Below are 17962 nucleotides of genomic sequence, written 5' to 3'. Positions count from 1 at the left end.
TGCTTTTCCAAGACTTCCATGACTGAACAAAATCTGACAGCATGCTGCAAAACAGCAACTGTTCAATGGCAGCCGTCAAAACTTTCCATTACAACACTGCCTCTGAAGATGTAAGACAACAGGTATCTTCTTCTTCGTTCGTGGGCTGCAACTCCCATGTTCACTCATATGTACGAGTGGGCTTTTACGTGTATGACTGTTTACCCTGCCATATGGCAGCCATACTGTTTTTGGGCATGTGCATGTAGGTATGTTCTTGTTTTCGTAACCTACTGAACACTGACATGGATTACAGGATCTTTAACGTGCACATCTGATCTTCTGCTTGCGTATACGCATGAAGGGGTTTCAGGCACAAGCAGGTCTGCACATATGCTGACCTGGGAGATTGGAAAAATCTCCACTCTTTACCCACCAGCCACTGTCACTGATCAAGATTCGAACCCGGGACCCTCAGATTGAAAGTTCAATGCTTTAACCACTAGGCTATTGTGCCCATCAGACAACATGTTATGATATATGAAACTGGTGATGAGAATGAATAAATAAATGAATGAATGTGTGCGTGCGTATGAATAAGAGAGAGAGCGAGCGAGTTGTGTGTGTGTGTGTGTGTGTGTTTGTGTGTGTGTGCTTGCGCATGCTTGCATGTGTGTGTACATTCGCAAAGGTCTAATAATTAATTAAAAGATATGATGCGTTAAGAAAAAAACACACACAAAAAAAACCACTATAATAAGCCACATCACTGTTGTATATCTATGCCTGTTATATATAACACACATCATATATAACACATATCTCAGTTTCATGCAAAGAACCACCACCACCACCACCACCACCACCCCATGCACACAAACAATCCTTGTTTTCAAACCATCATTTCAGTCAAGCCCTCGACACCAAGCACAGAACACAGCACACACTGTCAGAACTGCAGACACAAAAGAACTAAGGAGAATGGGGAGAGATGCCCTGGGAAGAGCGGTGGGGTGAAGGGTGAGGGGGAGAGGGAGGGGGTGGGTTTCCCAAGAAACTCAGGAACACCAGAGGAGAAGAGACATCATTTGAATAACAAATAAACTGAAAAGTAAAAAAACTAAACTAAAATTTTTAAAAAGTGTAAAATAAAACAAAAACAACCAGCAAAATAGATTAAAATAATAGTTCAAAATACAACAAAAGCCAAAAACATTTCAAAACAGGGTAAATTTGAAAATGTGAAATGATGGGAAAAATGCATTTAGTAGTTACTTTTTGTTTTGTTTGTGTGTGTGTGTGTGTGTGTGTGTGTGTGTGTTTGTTTGTTTGTTTTGTTGTTTTGTTTTTGTTTTTTTGTGGTTGGTGTGGGTTTTTTTTTGTCAGAAATGTAAAGAAAAAACTCAAACTAAAAAATCAGGCACCAGAAATGGAGAAAAAGAAAGAGTGGAAGGGAATGGGTAGGTAAATAACAAGGTATGTCCACAAAAAAACAAACATAACACCTCTGACATAAAAAATAAGAAACAAAAAACCAAAACTTTAACATAAACCAAACCTTACAATAAAATTATGAATATCAAGATAAACAACCAACCCAAAAAATAAAACAAACCATAGTGCAATAAAATCATGAAACATCCAACCAAAAAAATAAAAACAAAACAAACCATAATGCAATAATAAAATCATGAAAATCAAGATTAACATCTAACCAAAAAAACCAAACCAACCCCCCCCAAAAAAAACAGAAAGAAAAGGAGAACAAAAAAAAATAAAATAAAATAAAATAATAATAATATTACTTAACAAAGGAAGAGGATTTTTTTTTTTTTTTTTTTTTTAAACGAACGAAAAGCAGGAGTAAAGTAAATAAAAAGTGGTTTACTTGGTCTGGACAAGTCTCGATGAAGGCCAGGCCATACCATACCAGCCTGAGCCTGAGACAAAGGGTCTGTGGATGGGTCGTAGAGCAGACAGACACAAGGGACAGAGACAGAAAAAAGACCGGAAAATGAAACCAAACTTTGTGTAACAATAATATCATCATCATCATCATCACACACACACACACACACACATAAATGTACAGACATATCAATATATTTCAACAAACACAAAGTATATATCTTAAAATAAAATTAAAATTAAAAAAAAAGAGAGAGAGAGATAGAGAGACAGAGAAAGGAGGGGGGGGGGTGGGGGGGGGGGAAGAGATGGTATATAAAATAAGCTGAGAGACTAAACAGTGCTAACACAAAAGAAATCAAGCATTGGAAATGGTACATATGAGGCTGAGAGAGAGAGAGAGAGAGAGAGAGAGAGAGAGAGAGAGAGAGAGAGAGAGAGAGAGAGAGAGAAAAGAGAGTGTTAGCTTAGCACACAAATACTGAAGTAGGTATTTATAAGTGCATTTCATGAAATTTCACAGGGCTGCAACTGACTCAGCGGTCAAAACATAGATGTCAAGTTCATTTACTTTGAGAAAATGGACAAAGCTTTTACAACAGCAACAAAAAAAAGATTAATAAAAAAAATTTAAAAAACAAATAAATAAATGAAGGGAAAAAGGTGCACCAAAACAGATCTCATCTACTGTTTTACGACCAAATTCCCTTCTTTATATTCAGTTCTGGTGTTGTGTATTTCACAATAAAAACAGTGAACAGTTCAATAAACAAAAAACCTCAAAACAAAATATGAAGACAAATTGGTGGATGAAATGCTGTAAGCTGTGAATCAATGCTTTCTTGAAATATTATGAAATTTTATCCAGGGTAATTTAAACCCATCACATTTATGCTGGGAACCAGTCAACATATGAACTGCACAGCCAATGTGTGCAGTTTTCATTCCCTTCATTTTCAGTTGCATTTTACATAAGTGTTCCACCACACAGTCTCATCACTAACAAAACAAATTTGCATACCAGAAAAGATATATATACAGCAACCTTTCAATTTGGTATTTAAAAGAGCCAAAAACAAACAAACAAACAAAAATAATAATCTAGATGCCATTGCAACCCTGTGAAAACACAAAAAGATCCATGAAACAAATGTCCACGTCAATTTGTGGTGTTATGTACACCCACATGCAAATACAGCACATTTTTTGCAAGAAAAACAAAATCCACAAAACAGATGTCCACAAAAACGTGAACACACGAAAGACTTCTAAATGAAAAACGATATAAGAGTTATCACAAAAGCGATGACTCAAAAGTCAAATGAAATAAGAAAGAATGGAGTAAAAGACAAAGATAAAACAAACAGAACAAAGGGAAACTTAGAATGAAGTTAAGGAAACAATGAAATAAACAGTGGAAAGGAAAACTTAGAATGGAGTTAAGGAAACAATGAAATAAACAGTGGAAAGGAAAACTTAGAATGGAGTTAAGAAAAAGATTTAACAAACAGAACAAAGTAAAACTTAGAATGAAGTTAAAAAAAAGATAAAACACAAAAGAAAACTTAGAATGAAGTTAAGAACAAGATCTAGCAAACAATACAAAGAAAAAAACTTAGAATGATGTTAAGAACAAGATATAGCAAACAGTACAAAGAAAAAAACTTAGGATGAAGTTAAGAACAAGATATAGCAAACAGTACAAAGAAAAAGACTTAGGATGATGTTAAAAACAAGATATAGCAAACAGTACAAAGAAAAAATTTAGGATGAAGTCAAGAACAAGATATAGCAAACAGTAGAAAGGAAAACTTGCCAAGAAACCAAAGCTCAGAAAACCGACACTAACACCACAGTCCATCTGATATCAAGTCCAAACGCACACACTGCTACAAAACACTGCCCGGTATTGCGACACCACACACCTTCAAGTAATACTAATTGCCCGAACACAATCGTGAATGAAAAGCGCCACTAACATAGAAAGTACTTGAAAAAAAACAAAGAGCAAAACAGTGAAGATAGATGATGGTAATGACAAAGAAAAGGGGTCGTAGAAGAAAACCAAAAGAAGAAAAAACCATAGAGAAGCTTTCAGTTCAGGTTTCTACATCTTTTTTTTTTTTCTTTTTTTTTCTTTCTTTTTTTTTTTTTAAGAAGTCTTCCAGAGACTTTGAACATAAACTTCCCTCAACATTAAAGATGCTGAAAGCTCAAGTTAACCAAGAAGTCGTGCCTTTCATCCCACCACCCACGTCTCCCTACCACTCCCGTTTTCTATGGTCTTGTCTTTCAATAAGGAACATTTAAAGTCAACCTGCCTCATAACACCCTATACCTAGCAGCATGATTGCTGGCCTTCCCAATGTACTGCTGCATCAGCATCTTCAACACCTACATTTAAATCACACAATATTTTAATGACTGATCAAACTGGCATTTGACTGACTCGTCATTTAAGGATGTTATACCTATTCTCAGTCACCGATTAAACAAAATTCCTCCTACCTATTCTCATGTTTATTCATTTACACAACTATGTGGAAATTCCATATTTCTTTAACCAAAACTTCAGATATAGAAAGAAGGGGAGAGAGAGGGAGGGAAGGAGGGAGGGAGAGTGAAAGAGAAAGACTGAGAAAGAAAGGAGGAGGGAGGGAGGGAGAAAGCAAGACCAAAAATCTGAGTGCATACAAAAAAAGAGAGAGAGGGAGAGAGAGAGAGAGAGAGAGGGAGAGAAACCAGAAAGACAAACAGAAGAGAAACGAAAGAAGAATAGTACCAACAATACAGAGGGAGGGAGAAAGAGAGACAAGAGGGACAGACAGACAGACAAGAGAAACGAAAGAAGAGAGAAGAACAGAGATCAACAAGAGACAGACAGACAGACAGACAAGAGAAAGAAGCAAGGAGAGAGGAGGAAGGTACCATGAAACGCAGGGCTGAAGGAGGTGGGCGTTCTGCTGGGCTCACCCTGGGGGCTGGGCATGATCCCGGGGGTTCCCGGCGTGCCTCCTGCCACGGGGGGACCTGCTGCAAACTCCTGGAACCAGTTCCAGTTTCACTTTTCAGTACATGTCACAGTCGATTTCTTCTTCAGAATTTTGCCAGAGGACATCACTTTTGTTGCCATGGCTTCTTGTTCAGTGTGCCAAGTGCATGCTGCACGCGGGACCTTGTTTTATGGCTTCATCTGAATGACACGGTGCAATAGGAGGGAAATGATAGCAACTTTTGTCAATGCGAATAATAGCATCTTTTGTCAATGTGAATGATAGCATCTTATGTCAATGTGAATGATAGCATCGTTTGTCAATGTGAATGATAGCAACTAATGTCAATGTGAATGATAACTTTTGTCAATGTGAATGACAGCATCTTATGTCAATGTGAATGATAGCATCGTTTGTGAATGTGAAGATTCTAAACTTCTAATTCACATCAAGAGTGTGGGGAATGTTAGTAATTCTTTTTTTTCTTCGGTGGGGATGGTTTTTTGGGTTTTTTCAAATGACAAATAGCAAACATGGTGATATTTTTTTTAAATGACAAATAACAAACCCATCAACACGTTTTCATGTCAGACCAGTACAAACGTACTAAGCATTTGTTTGTAAGTTTGCATCATTAACAAAGACAAGATGTATTTGGTGACGAGTGAGAAGGTGGAAAGAGGGCAAGAGGGAAGGGGTTAAAAAAAGGACAGATTCTCTCCACCTCTCTCTGTCTCTGTCTAATGATGCTTACACTGTAGTTTCCTGGTGATGCAGATGAATACGCAGGCATCTGTAAAAGAAAGAAAAAAAAAAGAAGCAAAATCAAAGATTCATCCACAAAGTTTTTATCGGTTTCAGTGTGGAAGCAAGTGTGTGTGTGTGTGTGTGTGTGTGTGTGTGTGTGTGTGTGTGTGTGTGTGTGTGTGTGTGTGTTGAATATGTGTGAGTGTTGAATGGAGAAGAGAGAGTGAGAGCGTAAGAAATAAAGGAAATATAGAGACAGAGAGAGACTGACGCTTTGATATTTTATTGTCATTACCTGCATAGGTGAGAGAGAGAGAGAGAGAGAGAGAGAGAGAGAGAGAGAGAAATGAATGAACCTTTATTATTAATAGTTACACTGACCCTTAAAAACGCCCATAGCATAAAGGATATCTATTAATGAGAGAGCGACACACACACACACACACACACAGACGGAGACAGAGACAGGGAGAGAGGAAGGGGAGAGAAGAGACAGACGAAGAAATAACCAGCACAGGATGGCACCCATCCATACCCACAAGACAGAGAGAGGCAGACAGACAGACAGACAGACAGACAGGGAGAGAAGAGACAGACGAAGAAATAACCAGCACAGGATGGCACCCATCCATACCGATGAGGACGTGGGTGGCCATGGACCTCGTGTTCCTGGCTGTCCGGGGCCGGGGGCTCCTGGTCCTCCTGGCCTGTACAGCATACATCACACCATACATCACGCCATACATCACACCATACACATCACACCATACCATACATCACGCCATACAGTGATACACAGCACACCATACCATACATCACACCATACACCCCCCCACCATACACACCACACCATACACACCACACCACACCATACACCCCCCCCCACCATATATCACACCATACACACCACACCATACACCACATCAAACCACACCATACATACCACACCACACACATACCACATACACCACACCAAACACACCACACCACACACATACCACATGCACCACACCACACACACCACACCATACACATCACACCACACCACATCCACACCACACACACATCACATCCACACACACCACAAGTTAGTGTAAATATCACACACATCACATAATTTTTTTTTGTTTAATTTGTTATGTTCACCTTCACAAACACGCACACACACAAGTTAGTGCAAATACACACAACACACAAACACACACTTCAACAACATAGAGTGAACATAACACAGCAGGCAAACAAATCTGTCATCTCTCCCACCCCCCCCCCCCCCACCCCCCCTCCCTCACCCCACCCCCACTCAGACCATTCTCCCTCAATCAAGCTCAGCACACACCCGGCCCACACACACACGACACTGTATCAATACGTCAGTGTCAAATTCCAGTCTCCCCAAAATTACCTTCAACACGCAACCCACTTTATTATCACAGCACAGATGAATTTCACAGCCAACACTGGGGCTGTCTGGCAACTACTACTATCCATCTACCCATCCACAGCAGAGAGGGGGTGGGGGGGGGGGGGGGAGGGGGTAAGGGGACATTATCCTGTCCTGCGGAACAGCCAAAGACCAGAAAACCTGGCACATCTCCCGTTCCCCCTGGTGCTTGTGATGCAGCCATCAATATCATTTCAGGGTAAAAAAACAAAAACAAGTAAAATTGCAGCAAAAAACAAAACAAACAAAAAATAAAGAAAATGAAGCATGCCTCTGCTGAGGAATTATGGCATTATACGGATGAAGAGAGGGGTTAAACTTGAACAAAGATAAGGAGACAACAATCTTTTAAAGCCTCTCAAGATGTACGACGACACTACAAAAACTGAAATTAATAAATCAACTTCAGGTGGTTTGCACTGTAATCAACAAAACACTTCAACACTTTTCTTTTAAACCAAGATGAACACACACACACACACACACACTAACACACTAAAATAAAACACACTAAAACAAAACAAGATCTTGAGTTCACAAAACAGGCATTGTCAGAACACTACAAATGAGGTCAGTAACCCCCCCCCCACACACACACACACACACCCTCCTCCCCCACACCTATCATTTCTTTCCTCGCTGTCACACCTTCCACTGTCAAGCCCTGGACCCAGTGGACAGCACTTCACTGCCCTGATGGCTGTCAAAAGGGCTATGGGCCTTTCTTTAGTTTTCCTCTAGTTTCGATTTCTCAAGGAGGCATCACTGCGTTCAGGCAAATCCATATACGCTACACCACATCTGCTAGGCAGATGCCTGACAAGCAGCATAACCCAACACGCTTACTCAGGCCCAGAGTGCATGCATATATATATATATTTGTGTACCTATCAGAGTGGATTTCTTCTACAGAATTTTGCCAGAGGACAACGACGGGCGCAATAGCCGAGTGGTTAAATCATTGGACCATCAATCTGAGGGTCCCAGGTTCGAATCACGGTGACGGCGCCTGCTGGGTAAAGGGTGGAGATTTTTAAGATCTCCCAGGTCAACATATGTGCAGACCTGCTAGTGCCTGAACCCCCTTCGTGTGTATATACAAGCAGAAGATCAAATACGCACGTTAAAGATCCTGTAATCCATGTCAGCGTTCGGTGGGTTATGGAAACAAGAACATACCCAGCATGCACACCCCCGAAAACGGAGTATGGCTGCCTACATGGCGGGGTAAAAAACAGTCATACACGTAAAAGCCCACTCGTGTGCATACGAGTGAACGCTGAAGAAGAAGAAGAAGCCAGAGGACAACACTCTTGTTGCCATGTCTTTTTCAGCGTGCCGAGTGCCCGACAGACCTCGGTTTATCGTCTCATCCCAATGACTGGACGCTCTGTCTGATTTTCCAAACTAGGGAGAAAGGGCGAGCGCAGGATTCAAACCCAGACCCTGAAGGACACTGTACTGGCAGAAAAGCGTCTTCCACTCACATGGACATGGGGGGCATGGCGCCAGGCCCGGGGCCCATGCTGGTGTTGGGGGGCGGCCCCCGGGGGCCCCATGCTGTAGTTCTGCAGGGAGTCGTAGGGGTTCATGGGGCCCGGCATGCGTGCCCCTGGGTGACCCATACGCTGCATGGGGCTCATGCCTGGGTGACCTGCACACACACACACAGGGACGCTCACTTCAAGGATTCAGTCCTAGAAAACTGTTCAACTTGTCACCTGGTACATTAATAAATAAACTGAAAGAAGACAAAACAAAATAAATCAACAATTATAACAACCTAGACCGGCAAAAATTATCTTGCAGGGATCCCAGCAAACGGTCAGTCCCATTTTGTAACAGAGCAAACAGAATAAATATTAGTAACCCAGACTGGCAAAACGTGTCTCACATGGGTTCTCTCAAAACCCTTCACTCTGCCACCCCAACACCCATTCACACAGTATCTGTTCAATGACCATGACAATGGAAAGACACAGAGAGAGAGAGGGGGGGGGGGGGGGGGGGAAGGGTGAGAGAGAGAGCGAACAGAGGGGGGTGAGGGGAGGTTGAGACAGCTAGAGAATGAGAGAAAGATAAAGAGAACATGTGCATGCATATTCTAATGAAGTGTATTCACACTGAAACCTTTGACTGAAGGACAGAAAAGCCAGACCAGCACACACAGAGACCGACACAGGAGGCAGCTGGACAGTGACTGGAGAAGGGGAGCAGAGAAGGAAAGACAAAGGAGAAGACAGAACAGAAAACAGAAGAGACAATCCAAAACATATGCATTATACATCCTTCAAAGTTCAAGCCCTAATTTATGGCTTGAAGGATGTATAATGTATATATATTTGTTTTTCATTTTCTCTTCTCTCCTGTTTTCTCTTCTGTGATAATATATCTTTACTGGAAAAAAAAGAAAAAAAAAAAAAGAACCCCCACCTCATCATAAGTGGCTCCCCACGAAGAAGAGAAACCCCTCCCTCCCCCTCTCCTTTCCCCCGCCCCCCTCTCCCCACACACATATTCCCTCCCGTGTGTCCCTTGCTTACGATATAAAGGGAAGGGGGGCTGTAGGCGGGAGGGGGGGGGAGAGAAAAGGGGGATTATATTCAGTTGAGAGGCACAAAGGACAGGATTGCATGACGCCCCATGCATTATGGCCCACCCTGCGGAGTCTGGGCAGAGACACCATAGATAAAAAGAGGCCCTCTTGTTGATTTACATAAGGGATAATGCCATCCGTCTACATTACAAACCTTATCTCTGGCTGGATTTCCATGACACTGGAGGGTGTTGTGTGTGCAGTCATTGTGGGGGTCGGGCAGGGGCAGGGGCGGGGGTGGGGGTGGGGCCCATGTGCACGTTTATGTTTGCACAGATGCATGCATGTTTGTGCGCAAGCACATGTGTGTGTGCAAGTGCACTCGTGCGTTAGCGTTTGTGTGCATGCGTGTGCTTGGGTGCATGATTGTGTGTGTGTGTGTGTGTGTGTGTGTGTGTGAAGAGAGAGGGAGAGAGAGAGTGCATGGGTGCATGTTTGAGAGTGTGTGTTAGTAAGAGAGAAATAGACAGACAGACAGACAGACCGGGAGACAGACAGACAGAGAGTTCTTTCCACCTCACACCACCTGTCCACCTGTATTTTTCTCCCTAGCTTTCAGACAGGAGAAAGTGTGTCTGGGAACGGCAGCAGTTTTATGGGGTTGTATTTGTCAGGAGATTGCTGTGAACAGCTCCGCCGTTTGAGAACCTTTAACACTCTCATGGAATATGAGCTCCCTTGTTTTGAAGCGGTGAATGTGTGCTTTGGACAGATCCTGGTCCACTGAGATTCTTTTCAATTGTGAGTTGGGTATAGAGACAGCCTGTTCAGACCTAGCTCTGTGTGAATGAATAGCACATGTATAAGGACTACAGTATTTATGAGTGCTGGGTTCAAGTCCATTATATGTGCATTGTTGTGTGAGTGTGTGTGTGTGTGTGAACGCATTATGCGAGCGTACAGAGAGAAGGAAGGACACATTTTCTTCTTTTGTTTTTTTCACTCTCATTGTTTTTCTCATTATCCCACCAATCTTTCTTCTTTTTTTTCCCCAAACACAACTTTATGACATGAACACACACACACACACACACACACACACACAGTGCCCCAGGTTGTCCAAAACCTTCCACAGTGATGCAGAGTTACTGCCAGTGATGACACCAAGGAATGTCTCCACACTACTAAACACTATAGTATACTGCACTGATTCTGACCACGGGGCCCTTAAAATACCCTCTTCCCATTTCTCATCTGCAACATCTACATCTTTCCGTTTCCCAGCACTGAAGCAATCATCTCCAGCTTTACCCTGTTAAGGGGGGAATTCTGCCTCAGGTAATCCTGGAGAATGAAATGACAGTTATTTACTGACTGCTGGGTGGGGGTAAGGAGGGGGAGGGGGGGCTGATAAAGGGCAACGGAAGGCAGAAATGGAAGGTGGGAAGGGGGGGGGGGAGAAGAGAGGAGGGAACATGTAAAGAGGGAAGGTGTGCTGGGGGGGGGGGGGGGGTGATGGGGTAGGAGATATGCACATGAAGGAATAGGGGGCAGGGGGGGGGGTGTGTTGCTGGGGGTGGTGGAGACTGAGGGAGGGGGGAGGAGGAGGAGGACAGAGAACACAAGAAGCACAGTCACAGTTACCTTCATACTGGAATTTGTCACTCTTATAGTCAAGCTCATGCTAAATATCCAATAATAAGTTGTTGTTTTTTTAATATAAAATTAATTAGCCATCTCAGAGAGACCTTCAATAGATAGCGGTGTGTGCTTTTGTGTGTCTGTGTGTGTGTGTGGGGGGGGGGGGGGGGTGAGAGAGAGAGGGAGGGATGGAGGGAGGGAGACACAGCCAGCCAGACAGAGAGACAGAAGCGGCAGAAGGGTACCCAAAGCACTCCAGGTTCCGTGGACACCGCTTCAAGCCCCTGGTGATTGTTTCACCACACTACGCCCCCCCCCCCCCTCCCACACACCACCACCTGCACTGAAGTGCCGACAGTCCAGCCACCCAACCCCCTCCCCCACTCACCCCCTTCCCCCACTCCCCTCACCCACTGTAGCCCCACTCCCCTTCACGTTGCCCAGGAACCAAGCCCGGCCCAGAAAAAAAAAGAAAAAAAAGACAGATTGGTTGTGCTGCTTTTTCACACCCCTCCCAAATACCTCTCTCCTTTCTTCCTTTGTACCACACCCACCTCCCCTAAATCTCCACCCTACCCCCATTCCCACTCAATCTAGTTCTTCTCAAGTCTGTCCCCCACCCACCCCTTCCACAGAGTTCCACCCTACCCACCCTCTCAAACAATCTATTTCTTCTTCCACCCTCTCAAACAATCTATCTCTTCTTGAGTCTGCCCCCCCCTTTCCCTCCCTCCCTCCCTCAAAAGCCACCAGTAATAGCCAGTTACTCTTGACGGAACAGACACGGATTTATCGTCTTTTATCACCCACTGCTAGCAACTTCTGGTCTTGTCTGCTGGGGTGACTGTTTGCCAACGGGTTTTTAAAGAGACATTCACCCATCATTGCTTACCTCGGTCAGTTTAATGAAATACAAACATTTTAACCACACACACACACACACACCAGAGTCCACTCACTGGCCGTTCCCATATACACATACATGCCTTTACTTCCCCAACCACCCTGTGTCATGTTCACCTTCAGTGACAGGTTATCCGATACTTACTATATACCACACAGGTTGACACACATTCACTCGCATTGACGAATAAATTTCACACACTTTACAGGACGATAAAGTGGCTTGTTACAGTCACACGACATGTCTTTACTTTTACTTTCAAGTTACTGTCCTCTCCATGCACACGAATACCGGGACTGGCATTCTGTCCTGGCTTTCTGAGGGGAAACGTGTCATGGCTGTCAATCACTGATTTCTGAGGGGAAACGTGTCATGGCTGTCAATCACTGATTTCTGAGGGGAAACGAGTCATGGCTGTCTATCACTGATTTCTGAGGGGAAACGTGTCATGGCTGTCAATCACTGATTTCTGAGGGGAAACGTGTCATGGCTGTCAATCACTGATTTCTGAGGGGAAACGTGTCATGCCTGTCTATCACTGATTTCTGAGGGGAAACGTGTCATGGCTGTCAATCACTGATTTCTGAGGGGAAACGTGTCATGGCTGTCTATCACTGATTTCTGAGGGGAAACGTGTCATGGCTGTCTATCACTGATTTCTGAGGGGAAACGTGTCATGGCTGTCAATCACTGATTTCTGAGGGGAAACGTGTCATGGCTATCACTGATTTCTGAGGGGAAACGTGACGTGGCTGTCTGTCATGGCTTTCTGAGGGGAAACGTGACGTGGCAGTCTGTCATGGCTTTCTGAGGGGAAACGTGACGTGGCTGTCTGTCATGGCTTTCTGAGGGGAAACGTGAAGTGGCATTCTGTCGTGGCTTTCTGAGGGGAACTGAGCTATTTCAGCAGTGATGCCCTTCTCCTACCACGTGTCAGCTGGAAGTCAACAACACCAAGTGCCAGCAAACTTGTGCCAGAACACGTCACTCCTGGAACTGCCTCTCCCAAACATGCTGCCCCCTCCCCACTCTCTCTCCCTCTCTCTTCTCTTCCCCTTCCTTCCCGAGCAATTCACTTTCAAAGGACAATCAGGTTATTTTTTACCTGAGGACCACACAGTTTCATTCATTTGGGTGGGGTGTGTTTAATCCTCAGGAGCCGGTGTAGCCTTTAAAACCACCTTGATGACATTTCTAATCACAGCCCAAAAGCCCACTTTCCAAACACGCCATCCAGGACAGACCCGGGAGTGGTGTGCCCATGAACTAACTGTGCCCTGAGGAAAGGTCCCTCTTCCTCCACAGCTGTGTAAAGGGTCTGATGGTGTCCCCCCCCCCCCTGCACCTCCCCCCCTCTCCCCTCTCCATTCTCCCTCCCCTTCTCTTCTCAATTAACTGTGTGCAATTAAACTGGGCCACTACTGGCTCAGGGTTTGGCTGGGGCTGATTTGGGGAGCCCTGGCCCTCCAGCTTTCCCACCTACCCCCCTCCCCCTCCTCAATGTCCTCCCCCTCCACTCTTGCATGTCTTTTATCTGCTCCAGTGCCGCAGAGAGGCAGGGGAAGGGTGGAACTCAAAAGTGAAAGTGTCTGATATAATGGGGGAGGGAGTAAAAACAAAAAGAAAGAAAAGCAGGGGGTGAGAGAGGATGGAACAGTGAGTGTGTTACCGAGAGAGTGGGAGGAGGTGGGAGTGAGTGAGAGACACAGAGAGAGACAGAGAGAAAACAGTGAGTGTGAGAAAGAGAGCGAATGCAGAGAGAGAGGGGGTGGAGAGCAAGAGCGAAAGAGCACACACACACACAACTTACACACGAGGGCGCGCACGCGCGCACACACACACACATACAATGGCAGAACACAGAGAGAGAGAGAGAGAAAGGGGGGGGGGGGGGGGGTACAGGTTTGAGGGAAAAGATACCGAGGGAGATAGCAGTGAGAGAGGGGGTTGTGTGTTCAGGGAGTGCCAGTGGGGATCAGGATGGTGGCTGGGGGTGGAGTGTAGAGGGAGCTCAAAGCTTGACAGGCAAGAGCCCATCCAGCAGGATAGTCCACAGTGTGAAGGAGACTCTCCACACTGACACAGCCAGCCAAACACCATCTGCTTTGCCCTGCACTTCACACCGCAAGGAACCACTCGTCTGGGGACAAGGGGGATAGGGGCTTGTTGGGAGGGGGCGAGGGGGCGGGGGGGCACTGTCTGGCATAATCCTCTTGCTCCAGGTACCCCTCCCCTAGCCCTCCACCCCTCCCCTTCAGCCTGTGGCGGATTTGTGGACATCAGTCAACTTTGTGCATGCATTATCTTATCTACCACACTACCACTATTAGAGAATAATAATATTCGTTAATACACACACACACACACACATACACAGAGAGAGAGAGAGAGAGAGAGAGAGAGAGAGAGAAAGGCTACCTTCATATACACACACCCCTCCCCCAAACCAAACAACTCAAAGCACTGGTTCAGCGACATCGCCTCTTTTAATACACGCTGTAATGACCATCTCTCCCTCTCTCTCTCTCTCTCAGTTTTGGACACAAACGTGGCGACGGAGCGAGCTTTTGATGTCTCTCCACACAAAGGAATTCCAGAGGCGAGACTGATGTCTCCTGCTCACACAAACCCTTTCGGGATGGGCGCCACTGTCACGCTGCACTGCTGGTCTGGACCACCCCACCTCTCTCTCTCTCTCTCTCTGTGTCCCTTCTCCCCCTCTCTCGGCGGTGCTCTTGTTGTGGAGGGAGTTACTGATACTGTGGAGGAAGCCATCATCTGATATATTTGCGGAAGGGAGACCATGGCGGATTTGCATGCAACGCGGACTGCTGACTTGTATGCTGTTACTGAAGAATACGGTGACCGGTGATGAAGAAGAGGAGGGAGGAGGAGAGAGAGAGAGAGGGGGGGGGGAGGGGGAAGAGGAGATAAAGAGAAAGAGAGAGGGGGGAGAAAGAGAGAGAAGAGGATGGGAGGGAGACAGAGAAAGAGAGAGAGAGAGAAGGAGAGAAAATGTGTAAGATTGTGTACAAGTCTGTGTGTTGGTGTGTGCATGCATGGAAGGCAGACAGGCAGGCAGACAGACAGACAGAGAGACATACAGGCCGAGACAGGGAGTGAACATGCACACACAGGCCACAAAGACAAAGACAGACATAGAAGCCCGACAAGACACAGAAAGAGAAGAGGAAGAAGGAAGGAAGGAAGGAGCAGAGAAAAGGTTTCCTGCCAAACATCAAGGAGCACGTGACGTGAGGAAGAGGAATAGGGTGGGGGAGGGAGGGAGGGGGGAAGGGGCAGATAAACAAGCACCTCGACTGACACCCCCCTGTTCACCGCCACCATTTGTTTTATCCCAATCCTCTGGGCGATCAGGGAAAATGGAAGACAAATATTGAGATGCCCCCCAGCTTTCACAACACGATAGCATGACTGAGGAGGAGGGGGAGGAGGGGGGGGGGGGTGAGGGGGGTAGAGGAGGGAGGTTAATTTATAGTTCAGACTCAGAGCTCAGCAAGGCACATGGCAGGCCCAGAATAGGAGATGCAGTGGCGGAGAAGGGGGAGCGTGTGTGGGAGGGGGGGGGGGTGTAGGGTGTGGAAGGTAGTGTGACCACACATCCCCCTCATCCTCTATCTCCAAGCTGCCAAGCTGAAAGACACTGGAGCAGAGCGGAAGGGGGAAAAAATATATAAGGTTCCTACAGCTGTGAGTAAACAAAACTCGTGCTTTTTACAGACATTTTTCCAGACAAAACTGAAATGTTACATACCAAACACAAAGCCATACAGGATCCAAAATCCATCTGCAGAACTTTCGTCAGAAGAGATCAAAGAGGTAAACGGTTATCCTGTTATCCATGTGTGTGTGTGTGTGTGTGTGTGTGTGTGTGTGTGTGTGATGCACTAAACTGCTCGCTGAATAGCAGTTGTGAAATGAGTTTCATTAAAATTCCAAGACTTTTCCAGACCATGGAAGATGGCAAACATGTCCCCAAGACCTTTTGACTACCACGACTCTGTACGAAGCCTTTTCTTTCTGTTCCGAGAAGCCAGGGAACAGGTAATCAGTACACAGAGGCACCAAAGAGCCGACATAATGGATACCTAAAGAGGTTTATAGGTTCTCTGGTGGTGACATTTTCCAATTTCAACCTTGCTCCACTTCAAAAGGCCCCAAGTAATCAAAGACATGAAAGAAACCTTCCAGGCTTTCTGTTTGAGTGGGTTCCTGCGCAAGAGAAACAGAGAGAGACAGAGAAAGAGAGAGAGACAGAGACAGAGAGACAGAGAGAGACAGAGATAGAGACAGCCCGCGCAAATTTGTGTGCATTTTAAGGAGAAAGAGAAAGAGAGAGCGGGGAAGGCGAGACGCGCTGAAACGAATCAGAAACCAGACGTGTGTATGCACGCAAACCCTTGTGGGTGACATGGTAATAGAAAACGGGTGTGCATGACCGTAGAATGGATGATGGCGTAGAGAGCAAGAGACAGGGTCAATGAGCGCACTCTTTGTGATGGATGTAACACACTGAGAGATAACTATCGAGAGAGAGAGACACAGAGACACTCAGAGAGAGACTCAGAGAGTGAGAGAGAGAAGAGTCTCACAGAGAGACATAAGAGATCCACGTGGACACCAAACCAAACCTGACAGTACTGAATAACTCTCACTGTCACGACAGATTTCTCTGTGTGAAATTCGGGCTGCTCTCCCCAGGGATAGCGCGTCGCTACACTGAAAGCGCCACCCATTTTCTTTTCTTTTCCTCCCTGCCTGCCAAGTTTTTTTTTTTTATATATTTGTTTTTCCTATCGAAGTGGATTTTTCTACAGAATTTTGCCAGGGACAACCCTTTTGTTGCTGTGGGTTCTTTTAAGTGCGCTAAGTGCATGCTGCACATGGAACCTCGGGTTATCGTCTCATCCGAATGACTAGCGTCCAGACCACCACTAAGGTCTATTGATGGAGGAGAAAATACTGGCGACTGTGCCGTGATCCTAAACAGTGCGATCAGATTCTATCGCTTTCCAGACGAAGGCGTTACCTGCAGGCCATCAGTCCACTGTGTGGCCACACATCAAGGAAAGGGGAGGATCAGGAGGTCCGGAACTGGGACCTCGCCAACACGACACACGGACACTGCTAAGTGGCCGTTAACCTCCACACCTACCCACCACAGGTAAACCCTTTCTCCAGTCCATACAACCTCAGCTGGACTGAGCTATCACCCAGGTCGCCAGACGTCTACCAGGAGAGGGTGAAAACGCTAGGGTTTCCTCCCCATTTCTCCACAGACAGACGAAACCCCAAACTGCCCATCTCTCTCCGTGTCGTCCAGACATCTGAGCAATGCAGTAACCATTTACTCTGGGAGACACACTGAGCAAGCATGGAAAATACAGACATCGCGTCTCTCTCTCCGCCTCTCTCTCTCTCTGCCTGTCTCTCTGTATCTCTCTGTATCTGCCACTCTCTCCCTCTCTGTATCTCTCTCTCACACACACAGACATACACACACGCGTGCGCGCGCGCGGCCACAGACAGCACAGCCGATAATTCCTAGACAGTACAGCCGATAATTCACAGTCGCCAGACCTCCACACGTGTGAAAACAGCACCAAGGAAAACCCCGCTCTCCCTCAGGTTGGAAGAACACCTATTGTCACACAGACACCCAAGGGACAGTACAGTTAGCACCGAATGCTGTTGTACTCAAAGTGGGGTGACATAAGTATGATACTGTTAACAGGCCCTGGGAACCACCGGACACGGCCCACACAACAATACGTGCTGATAATTTTCAC

At 45.6% G+C, this 17962-nt stretch overlaps 1 pseudogene across 1 annotated transcript in view; it reads right to left on the bottom strand.

Moving 5' to 3' along the window:
* The window catches only part of LOC143294914 (single-stranded DNA-binding protein 3-like), a 139046-nt pseudogene that overhangs the window by 24656 nt on the left and 96428 nt on the right, over positions 1–17962 (bottom strand). Inside the window, exons 10-13 of the transcript XR_013056967.1 lie at positions 8559–8725; positions 6262–6334; positions 5635–5673; positions 4816–4930 (exon numbers count right to left, since the gene is read on the bottom strand). The product of XR_013056967.1 is annotated as a single-stranded DNA-binding protein 3-like (transcript). The remainder of the gene's footprint in view (positions 1–4815; positions 4931–5634; positions 5674–6261; positions 6335–8558; positions 8726–17962) is intronic.

The sequence above is a fragment of the Babylonia areolata genome, chromosome 20 (assembly GCF_041734735.1).
Source record: "Babylonia areolata isolate BAREFJ2019XMU chromosome 20, ASM4173473v1, whole genome shotgun sequence".
Classification (NCBI taxonomy): Eukaryota; Metazoa; Mollusca; class Gastropoda; order Neogastropoda; family Buccinidae; genus Babylonia; species Babylonia areolata.
Note: the sequence above shows the minus strand (reverse complement) of the source record. Positions and strands in the feature narration are given on the sequence as shown.